Source organism: Mya arenaria, chromosome 13 (assembly GCF_026914265.1).
Source record: "Mya arenaria isolate MELC-2E11 chromosome 13, ASM2691426v1".
Classification (NCBI taxonomy): Eukaryota; Metazoa; Mollusca; class Bivalvia; order Myida; family Myidae; genus Mya; species Mya arenaria.
The window spans coordinates 1,117,325-1,129,244 of record NC_069134.1 but is presented as its reverse complement, the minus strand read 5'-3'; positions in this window follow the sequence as shown (position 1 = coordinate 1,129,244).

Sequence of the window (11,920 nt, the reverse complement as noted above, 5' to 3'; positions counted from 1 at the left end):
TAGTAAAATAATTATAGATATTACTATGGAAATGTAATACTAGCGCCATTGCTAGTACTCCCCCACACACGCCTGAGATTGTAGCTCGAAGAGATAATACGCGACGATATGAAAGTGACATATAATAATCTGATTATTACACATATATTTGATATTATTCAAGAATTACTCCAACTTAGGGACTAGTTCATATATTGCAGAACAATGTTTTCGATAGTTTCCACGTGGCACGATAATATGTGAAGTTCAATGTGTTTTATAAACAAAAATACACTTTAATTGATAATTAAACCTTAAACCGTAAAAGCCCTGATTATTATTTTTTTGAAAATTTTGATTTTAAATACCATCTTCCCCCATATTGATTAATGTTACACGGTACTATTACAATATCCTTTATGTTTCTAAAACTCCTACGCAGTAACCTCCCTTGGCGAGCAGCAAAAAAAAATAACATTAAGCTTAATGGTTTGCTTTGAAAATGTCATTCGAAAGAATGAACTCTATAATTAAAATTATATACTCTATAATTCCCTCTTAATGTATAGTACTTTTTATCCCCGTTCTATTTACTCATAAGAGTGAATATAAAGCCCGGAATTCACATAACTGGGTTTTCCAATGCCGGTACAAATAAAAGGTAAATATCATGCTATTGAAATCCATGTATTAGACCAATGACTCTTATTGTTTCCGAAGTAACGTGTGTATTTGTTTGGTATAATTTAGTTTGTACCGGAGGATTAGTTTGGAAAAACTATTATCTATAATTCCGGGCATAAACTATTGTAACAATATTATCAACCAGAATGTCCTTCGAACATATGTATACCCATGTTATCATTGAAAAAACGGTCAGTACACAAGTGGAATTATTTAATATATGGTGATGGGGTCGCGCAACAATAAGCAACATTATTATGGTACATATCGTGGAAGTCCGGGTGTACCTAAAACTACCAAGATATATTATACAACCGTTATATAACAGCATTTCAACAGTATCATTTTGACATTTGAAACAGTTTCTAGACATTAGATATGAAAATGATTGAATTTTGAATTGTTGGTTAAGAATTATGGAAGCCGACTGGGGTCCTCATGGACTAGAAGGCATTATTCCATGATTCAATGGATAGTCGTGACCCTTCATGCCATATGTTTAATTTCAATCATTATGCATCGATTCGCCAAAACTCCATTTTGAATGTGGGAGGTTGTTTTTTTGTAAAGAGGTCTTAAATCTCCATTTAAGCTAAAATCCTCTACAACTTAGTTTTATAACAATGAATTTAATGCAAACAGCAAAATACAATATCTGTACAAATCAAGAGGATAAATGAAATATCAAGAAATTATACGAAATGATTTAAGACCAAGTGTGCCAGCATGTCCAATGTTAATTAATTAATAGGCCAACGGTTCAATAATATGGCGTGATGATTGGTGGGTTTTATTAAAAATTGAAACAAACATCCTGTTTTATAAACGCTTTCTTAAAGCTGATAGCTCGAACGTCTGCTTTCATACAGAACATTAAGAAAAAAACACTCGAACATAAATTCGATGATATAACTGCTTGAATTTGTAATTCAAAATTCTCGGAAGATTCACAAGAACTATCTGATAATTAAACTGAAATACCCCCAACGCACGGCAAATGTCAACAACAAAGCCTCCACTTCTCCCTTCGTCGGGAATACGACCATTTCTTCGATAGTGAGACTGATTGAATACCCATGATTCATGAAATGAACTCTAACACATGGAAACTGTTAATCAAATGTAAAACTACAGTTGATTTACCTTCACTTTTAAATTTTAAATGTCCATTTTGTAAAAGGTGTAATTTGGTCAATGTATTCATTCTCTGCTCAGATTAAAAAAAAATAACTGTTAGTATTTGAAACGTAAATGCATTAATTAAGGTGTATTGATGAATGTTTATGAAATTTTGAAATGAATCACGAAGATATATTATACTTTTTAAAATCTTGAAGAACTATTTATCCACAATCCGACGTAGTAACGACATTCTGCGTGATTGGCGATCAACAGTTTGCTTGAGGGGCGTCCGACGGGTAGCCAAGAAGCAATGGTATTTGATATTCCAAAAACGGGTAATTTACAAAAAATAAAATAAAACCAATTCATCTCTAAAACAAAGCATAAACGAAACAGAATTTTTTGGATTTTAGTGTACGATCACATTATATTTCACGTACCAGTAAACTTAAATACAATATAGCATTGATATCAACAAATATCCGTTATATTTCAGTCATTAGCCTTTATCATGCCAAGGTTTCCGAAACCGTCCATAGTTAACAGTTAAATGAACGGTCATCTTTCTGATTCCACATTCTAGTATGTGTTTAAGCTTTGTTTCTTAATAACAATCGGCATTTGAAGCGAGCGAATATCTTTATATTTACCAATGCGCATGCGTGATCTTTTAAATAATTCACTTAGTAAAACCAAGTCTTGACTTATCAGCCGTTTTTTGACATTATGTTGTATTCGTAAGTTCAATTAGATTCGTTGTCCTATGAAAAAATCCATTTAATTTTGCTATTTAAAGGTTAAGCATACTTCTGAATAACTGTTTAAATAACGAAATAACTGGTTTCTCACGTTTGCTTCATGAAATGAGACGGGAATAAAGACGGGTGCATGCTATGTGACTTTTTGTCTGGACACAATGTAGATGATTGTGTAATAAGTAAGCATTTGGCTGTATTAAAATACTTATATGATAAGCTACAGAAACAAGCTCAGTAGCCAAAAGTTTAAACACAAACCCCGTTTAATGCCACAGGAACTTGCAATAATATATGAATATGAGTAACAGTAACTATATTAGTTTTGAAAAAGTGACCCGGATTTCGACAAACCTAGCAAACGGAAAGTCGGTAGAGGGTGTTTGTGATTAATATGGCATAAAACGTTTGATGGTAATGTATCAATATTGCAGAACAGAAGAGAACAGAATTTCGATAGACTAGTCACCATCACAGTACATAGTCAACACATTTAAAATATGAATTTAACAAGTCCCATAATACAGAACTGATTTTGACTGTAAACAAATAGACATAAATTGGTTATCATGAGAAAATGCATCAATATCAATATTGCAACTAGATAATCCTTGTATAATTGGTATCCAAATTGTAACAAACCCGGGTAAATATTTTTATGTTTTTTAAACATACTTGCATTGTTTGAATCATAGTGTAAACAAATTCAAATAATATGTAGAGGATAAAGCAAATATTCCGAGCTCATACATACATTCTGTTGATGAGTGATATAAATACTGAATTACTTCGGAGAATTTTGATCCCGATATTAAGCCAGATGCACGTTGAAAACTGTTTTTAAAATTGTTATTTAATTATGGCTTAGTACCGCTTAACTCATTACCACTATGTCTAGGTGCAGAACATTCAAATGTACCGTATCTTTCAGGCCGAGAAACATTGTTAGAATATATTTGTAGAAGAAAATTGTTTATTTGATTTATTCTCTTGTACAATTGTCGCAGACGAGGCTTGAAATGTTTCAACTCATATACCTGTACTATGTGCGTTATGTTATAATAAATCAAACAATTAAATAAAATACAAAGCCATGCAATTTTACATCACTATATTGATTGATATACTGCTTACATGCAAAATAACCATTATTGAGAATGTTTCTTCAGCTTGTGTGACCATGATATAGATGTGTTGTATAGCACTGTTCTCGATATCATTGGTAATGCTAATTCGACCTTAATCTTAAAACCTATATATATATATATATATATATATATATATATATATATATATATATATATATATATATATATAAAGATTTATTAAAACCATACTGGAATGCATCTTTATCAAAGATGCACAATTAAATGTAGGAAGTACCGAATGATTGAATAAAAAATCTACAGCCGAAGGGCGACGACTCTGTATGTTTTAAAGTGTAATAATACTTGAAACGTATGTTTTTGAGCACAACATCGCGAATGCGTGTTACAATATAATAAAACACTCACAAATGAAATAAACGAGACTGCCGAAGTGTCCTATGCTTTAGATTGAGAACTACTTAAAAGACGAAAGACGTCTTAACCCTTTCAGATGAAGTTTTGACTGGAGTGTGCAAAGCAGTGGCTGGATTGACTACTTCGAAAACTTATACATAATCTCAGACTCATTTTTGTTCGATGACAATCATTTACCAAATGTTCGAACAGAATTGGAAAAATAAAATTATACGAAAAGTTTATATTACATGAAATGGATATGTATAACAAAGATAATGTATACGGATTACGAGGCGGGATTCAAAAAGGCTGAGATTCATGTCTTCTGCCTTCATGGCAAAGAAATGTATTCACTTTGCATGTAAAAACTGATCCAAGATTATACTCTTGCTATCTCGATGCAAACAAAGCATTTGGAAATTCGAATTATGCAATACTTACCTTTAAACTTTATAACACAGGAATCCACTTAAATTTATTAAAATACAATGCAACATGCCAAAACATATGTAAAGCTGTTTTAGGTCTGGGTACTTTCCGAAGCGTAAATAAGCCAGAGACGGACAGTTTATTGAGAAGCTGGATCACCATGAACAAAGCCTGAAAAAAACGGTTCCTCAAATCAAATTGCCATTCACATTCACGTTGTCAGAAAGTACAAAGACACGAACGACAATGACCAATATTTTAGATTTCTTAAATCAATGTCAATCAATTCACTGCGAATATGAACATTCTATTCTATGACATTTTCGTAATCTTTACAGAGATCAGTTACAATTGCATAGTGGCCATGAACGTTTTCAACAGATTTTTCTCACGGAAATTTAAGACCACACGCAAAACATGTGAAATTGTATGTTATGAAATCAGCCCAAACAGGATAATATTATACATCCACCACACATAGAGAAAATTGGTGGACTTCACTGTGTTATCACCTAAGTGCTTAGATGTTCCTTTTATTAATTATATTGAAGCCAGATGAACAATTAATTGAACTATTGACTGGATTCCTTTCATTATCCATTGAAAATGCCGATAGGTTTAAGGGCTTCAAGTGTTACTAATTATAGTACATAAAACTCTTGTTTCATTAAGCTAAAATCTGTGATTGAAATATATATATATATACGGCATATTCCTAAGTTTTCATAGTAAGTTTTCAAGTAAGGTTTAGCTAAGTATGGTTGCAAATACTGAATCTAAGCTACACCTGTATTAATCCATTCATGTATGTCATAAATACTGTTTTTCTGCACATATTGATATGATATGCTTAGATATTTATAATTATAAATTAGTATGATGAGTGGTTTATTAGTAGTAAATTGGATGTATTATTTAAGTATTATAGATATATTTATTTATTCTTCTCTATGATTTTTTTGTAGTTGTGTAACATGAATTGTTGTCCCTTTTTCTGATTTCTATTATTTATGTACGTCTCTTCATGATGGAGGAATTAAAGAATCTCTCTCTCTCTCTCTCTCTCTCTCTCTCTCTCTTTCTCTCTCGCCCGCTCGCTCGCTCGCTCTCTCTCTCTCTCGCTCGCTCGCTGAGCCCTCTCTTTTAAAATGGTATTGCATAGTTAAACTTGGATTTATGGAGTGAACTTCCCCAATAATTTAAGGAATTCGTACTTAAACTTGGTACACATAAAAACAAAGAAGTATATTGATGCTAGTCTTATTTCTAGTAAGCAACGACATGTTTGTGTACAGTTATGTTAAAGTTTACATTTATACTTATATACTTTCGTGAACAACTTCGAAACTTTCTGTTTTGTTGTTTTTGTTTTTTGTAATGTCCTGATTGTAAATCAGAACAACGTCCCTTAAATACTCATATATCAACTGTTGAAATATCCTCCTGAATCTATAAAAAAACATGTTTTAAGACAGTAAGACATAGCTCTAGTTTAATTTATTTTATCAATTTGTTTCATATGTTTTATAATAAATTACCAACTCAAATAATAAGTGTACGTTCAAAATGCACTTTTCAATGAATAGTTAAAGTAAACAAAAATGAAGTCGGCATTTTACAATACAGATATCGTATTTGTTCTGTATTTTCAAGACAAATACATTAACATATTTCATTTAATGAATTGCACATTATCTTGTAATGATAGAACTTAATATTCGCACATTAATATTGCAAATAACATGTTTGGTGTTTTGTCTCATTAACAGTCGGATACATCAATCAGTTTATCGTTAGATAACTATCAGAAATTCCAATCAGTTGCTTTTTCGTCTAACCATCTGAAATGATAATCATACAGTTTTGTTTTTCCGATAGCATGTTAACAACAAGCTACAAAGAAGGAAATAGATACAGTTATCAATTAAGCTGTTGAAACCAGGATCGTTCAACCGCGTAATTATTGTCTTGAAAAGCAATTTTATGAACGTTAATGTTCTTGTTGGATATAACCTACCCTAATGCTACAAAATTCACTTGAGTTATTGTTATGTTCAAGGTATGAAAGTAACATTAGCTATATAACAATGACAGTACAAGTTAAAGGGACACGGTCATGTTTAAAAAATATATACAAAAAATAGTTTTCCCCGTAATGCATCTGAAACACTTATATTATATTTATTTTGCTCAGTGATACAGAAATTGCAGAAAAAAATAAATAAAGTATAAAAACACAACCTGGTTGTATTTGGGAGCGAACTCAGTTTTAGATATTCACTTAAAAGAAGAGACGTCGTAATTTTACAATCCGCCTACTGAGAACTAATTTTATTTAATGTCGCTTTGAACTTTTGAAGATATTTAATTGAAAACGTAATTATAGACTTACAACACAATTCCATTTAGCACTATTTTAGTTCTTTTAGTGAACTTTCGGCGTACTTTTCCCTATTGGGTATTCACTGAAGGCAAATCACCGTCAATGTCAATGAAAATACTCATTCAATCAATTAAAGCTGGCGTAAATTCCTGTCGGAAAGCCTTTAAACTTTACAAAGAGCTTTTCCCTAGCTTAATGTCTGATGTCTGCTTCGTAAAGAATATTGTATGGACCTTAATGCACCTTTTAAGTAGAGTAATTCTTAAGCCGTTATCAAGGGAGCAGGGAGCTATTAGACGCCATGTCAATAAGCATCTTCAAACAAACAGATTCTGTTTCATACAATGCATTTGCATATTGCGCAGTGGAAGCAATCATTACCAGATGCGAATGTTACAAAGGCTTGGCATAACAGTTCCTAAACGAGAGTACGCTATAACGCAACTAGGGCACATAAAATAGTTCGAACTGTTTGGTTACCAATCAATTAATTAATCAAGCAATCAATTAATCAATCAGCTTTCAAGTCGATCAATGAATAAATTAATCAATCAACAATGAAATATAGAGTCAGTGCAGTAACAGCAGTGAAAGTATGAAATTGCTCTTTTCACTGCAAACTAAAGAGTGAAAATGCAAACTTTAAAAAAATCCTTTAAAATCAATCTTAGTGTCTACCCATGATCAAAGGGAAGTACCTCACTTTTGAACCAGTTTATGTCAAAAGTACTAATTTGATTTAAGAATTGCATATGACTGAATAAAGAAGTTTTCGAATTAAGCATAACAGATACCATTGTTTAAGAAATGGCAATCCCACTTTTGAAACGTTTTATGGAAGCTGAATGCACACAAAATTGGCCAACTACAAAGGTTCGAACATGAAATCAAAGTTATATCATCTTTTTGATATTTTTTTCAAACTGTTCGACTTTGTGGAACGAACTTCCCGGAATTTTCTTACAACAATTAACTTGGAAACTGAAATGCCTCACCAACCGTTAAACCATATGCTATCGTAGTCTTCACCCCATCTTGGAAACGACTCGGCTACAAGCGAATTAGACTGATCTCTGACTGTGAGGGTTATTTGATATCCATGCATCATGTTTATTGGAACAAACTCTTAAACTTGTTCTTAATTCAATGTTAATCCATAATTTGTTTTTTTACACTTTTGATCTTTCAAATACGCATTCAGTAAATGGCGACCTGTGTAATTAATTTTGATGTATTTATGCCCTGTTCAATTTTTGGGAATTCGTGCGGTTATTATAAGGATCATAAGTGCTTCATTATAGGGTTACACCTTTTTGAGCGCGTAACCATCTGCAAAGGCCCGCAAAATGGTTTACAGCCCGAGTGCGTAGCATAAAATACACATCATAAGTAACTTTTGTGTTTAAAGAAGCTGTTTAATGTCACGAAAATGCAAAAACAGTCAGTTCAATACAACCCCCATAAACAGGTACTTGTGTGACGTCACGAGCGATGTCATTGAAAAGGGTTTTCCACTAAGCCCGATAAGGGCCGCAACATAACTTGACAGTTGCATTTTTGTTTTGACACCATTTTATCAGTATTCAGTTCATGGGAAAGTGTCTTGTTTCAGAAATATGCTGGATTACTTGGATTATTTACACATTATACCTATCGGGTAATCTATTAATTGCCGATGTATTCCTACTTTAACATTTATATGTTTTGGCAACTAATTTAAGCCGGAAACAAATGAAATATACAGCATATTCAGCATCAGAGAAAAAATATTTTAAAACTCTTTTTTCATTGCATACGACGTAATGGAATCATGTCCATATAAGTCGTTTGTTTTGAATAAAATCGACAGATATAACTCAAGTTGGAAAGAGTCAAACGTTTTAGACTTAATTTAGTGCTTTTAAAGCAAACAAATAATCAAAACAACTGCAGAAAGTACTATCTAGTAAACACACCTCAGCTTGCCAGGAAAAGACAACTCAGTATATATATAGAATATATGTAAGTTAAATGTGGTTTATTTGATTTTTTTCACATTGTATACAGATATATATGCTGAAATATGTTTGTGTGCAAAAGTTTGCTTCGTTGACCCACTTTCGGTTAGAAACCAGGACTCTCAGCGTCCATTGTTATGATGCGGATCCTGATATCGCTGATGTAAAACAATATACCGGCCATTATCGGCACGTGAATTTACTGAATAATGCATGTTTTCTACCGATAACGCCCGGCGTTTTACGTTTTAACAAACCACGATAACGGACCAAAAACACACATTTTATGCAATAATAAAAGTTTGAACTGAAACGCGAGAAAATATTCAATTTTTAAGAACATTCTTGGAGAACTTTTTCTCAATAACCAGGCCTCGGAACGAAGTCTACGTCATCTGCGATCAAAAATAGCACACTTAACAAAATAGAACCTGAATACCAATAAAATCTCGAAACATAACGATAAAAGAATTTTTTTTGTTTCAATGTAGCATCCTAACGGCCAAAATTTGTCGCAAGTAAACAGTATCAGGTTTGTTAAATAAAACCTCCTTTGCTATTTCCTTGCTGAGATATTTTGGCCATAATTTTCCATATAATTAGTTAAATGTTCTTCATTTTCTCCATTTACTGCAAATGGATACTCACTTGAATATTTTTTTCTGGATTTACTGGCATTTTTAAAGTTCAGGGTTTGTCATGTACTCGTATATTTTTGAGACAATGATTTGTTATGTGTGTAGATTGTAGAAAAAGAGGAATTCACCTCAAAAAAGATGCAAGATTGATTGTGGTCACATTTTCCTGTTATGAATCAGTAGTTAGCCTTAGCGGCTCAAGAATCGGGGAGGAGAGGAGGTGGACATACAAACAAACTTAAAATTGACAATCTTTTATTTCAATATGGTATATAGAATATGCATAAGCTAATAAACAATGCACCTGTTTAGGCCGCATTAAGCATTTCTTTTTTCTAAATGGGTGCGAACTATCGCCCATACGACGTCAAATCCTGGTTTTGACTCACAGATTGAGCAATGTTTATTTTTATTTGCACAAAAAAGTTCTAGTGGTAGTATCTGCGTTAAAGAACAATTAAAATACATTGACATCTCACAGCTCCTAAAACACTCTACCGTTAAACGATCGGATAGTTCACTAAGGGGACTTCAACGATCGGATAGGCCACTAAGCGACTTTAAGGATCGAATAGGTCGCTTAGCGACTTTAACGATCGAATAGGTTGGAGCGACTTTAACGATCGAATATTTCACTGAGGGACTTCAACGATCTAATAGGTTTGAGCGACTTTAACGATCGAATAGGTCACTGAGGGACTTCAACGATCGGATAGGTCACTGAGGAACTTCAACGATCGGATAGGTCACTAAGCAGCTTTAACAATCGAAAAAGTCACTGAGCGACTTTAACGATCGGATAGGTCACTGAGCAACTTTAACGATCGAATAGGTCACTGAGGGACTTCAATGATCGAATAGAACACTGAGCGACTTCAACGATCGAATAGGACACTGAGCAACTTTAACGATCGGATAGGTCACTAAGCAACTTTAACGATCGAATAAGTTTGAGCGACTTCAACGATCGAATAGGACACTGAGCAAGTTTAACGATCAGATAGGTCACTAAGCAACTTTTACGATCGGATAGGTCCTTGAGCGACTTCAACGATCGAATAGGTCACTGAGGGACTTTCACGATCGAATAGGTCACTGAGCGACTTCAACGATCAAATAGGCCACTTAGCGACTCCATAATTTGCTATTATAACGAGCCGCTAAATTACTCTACGTAACAATGATAATAATTGATACTTTTCAATAAACTTTGAACACATTCCTTTGTGATTTGGACGAGCACATGTGTGTTGAGTTGAGACAATTGCTTTAATTAACCTCGATACGATTCACATCAATCATACGCAATAACTGTTTCATATTTAATGTAAATTATAAAGACAAACTATGTGGCTTGACACCAATATGATCTTGTTTAGAAAACAGTCCATGGATCAAAGCTTACATTCTTAGGGAGACACATAGAAGACATTTCGAAAACGCCAAATAATCAACTGCTCAGAAATTCTTGAGATGTCCTTACAGTACAAATTCGCAATGCAGTGACAAGTACGTCTCCCTAAAGTTATTCCAGAGACGTATGAATAATAGCGGTAACTGAAGTTATGTTATGCTTTTAAATTCCAGACAAAAAATAAACTTGTTATCTCGTCTGTTACATCTCTTCTCGTAGTTTGCCGATAACTCCCCGTCATCATCTGTTTTAATGGAAACTGTTCAGCTGATGTTCTGTCGAATTTTCACTGTTGTATATCATTAAATCGATTCCTTTCATTTTTATACACAAAACTTTAATTTCTATGTTGTTATATTGACATAGTCCAACACATACAAAGGCTGCTTTGGGACTAGTTCTCACGTTCCAGAACATTAAATGATAGTGCTCAGATCTGGTACTACTTTGATTATTCAAATTCGCATTCGGAACAAGTAACTATGCTTGGGATTGAACACTAAGGGATACAAATTTCGAAGTATAAATTTAAATGAATCGCAAAATATCATCAAATATACACACAAATGTAACTTCCTATTTAAGGACTAGCGAACATTTAACATTTACTATATACGTTTACATGAAATGGTGAATACATTTGGAAGATAAGATATTCTACTAAAGGTAACTCGTCTTCGCTCATTTGTCTAAACTTTTTCTCAGTGATAAGAAATATATTTGATTTACTGCAGTTGTTTTCTAAGTTTAAGAAAATAAGAACAAAGGAAACAATGCATTAACTACTGTTGAAAAGTGCGGATTGTGGGAGATCATGGTGGATTTCATTGAACCACTGATAAGCCCTGCCAAATTTGGACACTGATTGGTCAGTCGGGTATCAAACCGCTGGCTTGGCTGGCAGGCCTTGTCTTAGTGTCATGTTACAATGAAGTTATGATTATGGTATGCATGATTAGCATGAATCTTCATTTCAACTATCATTAATGAATGTTTACAAAATCATTGAATAAT